Source organism: Palaemon carinicauda, chromosome 1 (assembly GCF_036898095.1).
Source record: "Palaemon carinicauda isolate YSFRI2023 chromosome 1, ASM3689809v2, whole genome shotgun sequence".
Classification (NCBI taxonomy): Eukaryota; Metazoa; Arthropoda; class Malacostraca; order Decapoda; family Palaemonidae; genus Palaemon; species Palaemon carinicauda.
In genome coordinates, this window is record NC_090725.1 from 334846796 (window position 1) to 334851795 (window position 5000).

Genomic DNA, 5000 nt, shown 5'->3' on the forward strand with positions numbered 1-5000 from the left:
ATATATATATATATATATATATATATATATATATATATATATATTACTATTGTCCAGTGTCTGGCAACCCTATATATGATATTTTATATGTTACGGCTGTCAAGCTAAACTACATCTCTAGTTCCAAACTCACCTGTTTGCTTTTACTCTAAATCTGTTACACTTGAAAATATTAACACCCAAACTCTGAAACAGTTATATAACTCCCAGACAATCAATACATATATCACTGAATATCAAATGGTCTCTTGAGTCCACTAAAAAAAAACTGGGTAATTATTCCTAAGACATATCTCTTACTATGGTTCTTTAATAGGATACGAGCAAGTTCTAATTTAAACATTAGTGATTGGAATAATACGCTCTTTACAAAAATTTATATTTCTTAAATAAGTCACAACACTTTGAAAAGAGTTTACATAAAACAAATAAATCACTCTAAATATTAAGTCTGAATAAAACTTAGATTAAGACAAAAATTTTATGATCTGAAAATTATAAAATCACTTGACTCAAAGTATTTAATCTGAATAAAACATAGACTAAGACAAAAGAAATAATACTTACGAAAATTATACAAGCACTTGTTTCACTTTGAATCAAATCTGAATACAATCTTTAAGTTTGACACATAACGAGAATAGATAACGAGATCATGATGCAAATACCTTTCAGCTTATTACAGTGCCAGTTACAAGAACTTTAAGAGAATCTTCATAAGTACTCATTATGTTTACAAAATCCCGTAACACCAAAAATTTTTAGATTTCGCTGAACACTTTTAAAACAATACACGTAAGACTGGAATTTTCTATATGCTCTATGCAACCCTGGGGTCGACTTTATATGAAACTTAGCTACTTCCAGAAGATTCCAAAAGATCTGCAAAGTGTGGGATGCTGGCCTAAAGGGCCCAGAGTTACCAAGTATTGCTCTGTTGAACAAATACCATGCAACGTAAGAAGGCCCTCTCTCTAAGCTAGCTTCGCCCACCCTTTGTGCTCGAAATAAAAAATAGATAAGAGCTAACACCAGGGCCCTCGAGAACCTTCTTAAGCACATGCCCTAAAAGAATTGTATTTTTCTCGCAAACATGATGCAATATCTCATAAATATATAAAAAAAAACATCAACTTAAGCCCTTGTACATATATCGCATGAATTATATTACAGTCTGAAACAGATTACGTAAGATTTCATTACAAAAATATGTGAAGTAAAAAGTGAATTCTTGAAAATAGGGTAAAATTACATATACTGATTTGAATGAAAAATACAAGGAAATTAATGACAAAAGTCCTACATAATTTACATAATACAATTATACCTACATGAGAGGAACTCATCGTAGGAGCAGGCTAATCTCTTTAATTCACAAATGATAAAAAAAATTAAATTGCTAATAAACTACCATATTTATACTTCACTAAACCAGCTTTTTATATATATATATATATATATATATATATATATATATATATATATATATATATATATATATATATATATATATATATATATATATATATATATATATATATATATATATATATATATATATATATATATATATATATATATTTATTTATACATATGCAAATACATACATATATATATATATATATATATATATATATATATATATATATATATATATATATATATATATATATATATATATATATATATATATATATGTCCTCGGCGCCCACTCGTGTCCGAGTATCGGGTTCTGTCATTAGCCATCAACCTCCTATCTATGGGGTGGGTACTTATGTCTGATGTGGCTGTTAAGTCCTAGTCTGTGGTGGAAGAGTCGCGGACAGTGTTCACAAGGGAGGGTAGGTGGTGGGCGGGGCTGTTTTAATCGCTCTCTCCTTCTTCTCCTCCTAGCCTCCTCATTTTGTCTCCTCTTCTCCTCGAAGTCCACGGTGCCATGGTGTACTGTACTCCTCCAGGTTTTCCGGTCCATGGCTGTTTCTTCCCATGAGGAAGGATCGATGTCAGTTAGAGCCAGGGTGCGATTTAGTTGATCTTTATAGCGCATTTTCGGGGCTCCTCGTGGTCTGGTGGCCTGGGTCAGTTCTCCGTAGAATATTTTCTTTGGGAGCATAGATGGATCCATCCCATGCACGTGTCCTATCTAGCCGAGGCGGTGGTGGATGATGGTGGCCTCCACACTGGTCAGCGAGGCACGTTCTAAGACTTTAATGTTGGTGGTGTGGCTCTCCCAGGGGATTTTTGGGATATATATATATATATATATATATATATATATATATATATATATATATATATATATATATATATATATATATATATATATATATATGTATATATATATATATATATATATATATATGTATATATATATATATATATATATATATATATATATATATATATATATATATATATATATATATATATATATATATATATATATATATATATATATATATATATATATATATATATATATATATATATATATTGAAAGAATGAATTATGTATGATACAGAAACAGACTCCTGCGATATGACAAATTTTTTGAAATATTCTCCTGTTCATGTGATTTTCTCTAAACGTAGCTAAATATACATCTAAATTTGGTCTTTCAACTTTCATAATTTCAGTTGACAACACAGTAAAATTGTTTAATCTGGGAATTCCCCATTGCATTTAAGAGAGTAGTCTTCATAAATTTCAGAACAGAGAAGCTTCTCTCCGCTAAAGCCAACGACGTAATCAAAGTATTTGGTAATTCTAACAATGATTTAGGTCTGCCAGTGTTTCTTATGGTCTTGTAGCGTCTTTCAAACATGCGTTTTACAGAGAAGAGCTCATTTTTTAGATTTTTAGTGTTAGCATAATAGACTTGAATAAATCAACACAATTTCTCAAAAGATAAGAATTCTATACTTTGTGAGTTAAGTGACTGAAATGCTTTCATGAGCGATTATGTTTCTTTACTTACAAGGCTTTTCACTTCTTACAACATATGAGGTACAATAGGGTAGAAAAGTGAATTCGTTTTGAATCCTTAACAATGAGGTCAAAGTTTGTGTTCCCTGACTGTTTTCATGTAGAATCACCAACAAAAAAACACATACAATTTTGTAGAAATTATATGTTTCCTTAATAGTCTACACCCTGAAGCATCGAAACCAACAGCTGTTGTAATCAGCGGAAAAGCTTCAGAGTGGGCAGCTGTTACAAGTGGAGTACCCCAAGGATCCATCCTCGTACTATTGCTATACCTGATCTACATTAACGACATATTTTTAGGAATAACTAGTAGAATAGCCAAATTTGTCGACGATACTAAATTAGGCATAAATGCTGCGAACTCAGAAGACATAGAAGCCTTAAGAGAGGATCTAATGAAGCTAGGAGAATGGTCCAGAAATTTGCAAATGCTTTCAACTTTGGAAAATGTAAATTAATACACATAGGTTATAATGACATAAAATCAGATTACTCACTGTTAGGTAATGAAATAGAAAGTGTGGATCAAGAAGAAGATCTCAGTATTATTATCAGCAAGGATTTGAAGTTCACCAAACAGAGCATAAAAGCTGAAAAGAAAGTACGGAAACTAAGAGGCTACATTAAGAGACAATTCAAGTAAACAAACAAAGACACTGTACTAAAGCTGTACAGATTACTAGTAAGACCAAATCTAGAATACTTAGTACAGTTTTGGGCTCAGAGTATTCAGAAGGATATAGATAGATTGGAAGTAGTACAAGCTAGGGCCACCAAACTAGTTCCAACACTAAGGCAATTTGGATATAGACGGAGGATGGAACGTTTGAACTTATTTGATATACAAACACGACTAAGGGGACATTTAATAAAGGCATTCAAAATTCTTAAAAGAATAATAAATAAGGATTATAACAATCTATTCCCGCTTAGCATAAATGATTCCAGAGGTAACGGGTAAAATCGAGAATTGAAAAGATACACCACTCAATGTGGTAATTCCTTTACATACAAAATACCAAATATTTAATATTTAGAAAAGAATTAGAGCGGATGTAGTGAATAGTGTCATGGTAAACGAGTTCAAGAATAAGTTAGACTAGATCATAAGAACTCTTTAAAGGCTTAAACTAAATCGCTCGACCAAAGAGTGAGGATGGACATCCAAAATCCTTGTAATTCCTTGTAACTCTTCTCCACCTCATCCCACAGAGCATCAAAGGAAGATGGACAGTTTCAATTAATTCTACAACTTTTTCAAAGTCAAGGTCAGCTGACTCCAGCAAATCACGATGAAAAAAAAAAAACATATTTCTGAAAAAGGAAGAAATTTGAAACTAGTTTAAAACAATTCCAAATAGAATAGGATTAAAATATGACCGGGATATAATATATTAATAATGGTACAATGGATAAATGTCACGAAAATGAACATCTGTATATCATGTTGCCAAATTCCTGATTAATGGACTGTTCTGAATTCATCATAACATCGCAACAAAACTATATATATATATATATATATATATATATATATATATATATATATATATATATATATATATATATATATATATATATATATATATATATATATATATATATATATATATTTATTTATTTATACACATGTACAGAGTATATATACTGTATAAAAGCATATCAAAAACTAAGAGCGTTACTAAGGGCTTGGAACATAAGCTAGTTACAACCTAAAGAGAATTGGATAAAATGATAATGGGATGAACATTAACACTAAGAGACATAAGCAAGAGATCATGGTTGCAAGACCAAACTAAGGTAGAGAGTATTCCAGGAGCATATAAGAAAAAAAAATGGACATGGGAAGGATAAATAATGAGACTGACAAATATTACAAGGACATTAGGAATAACAGAATGGGTCTCCATAGATTGCAGAAAAAAATATGGGGAATGAAGAGAAGACATTGGATTAACGAGCTAAGAAAATTGACAGGTATAATCTGGCAGAAAAATAATATAAATAAACAT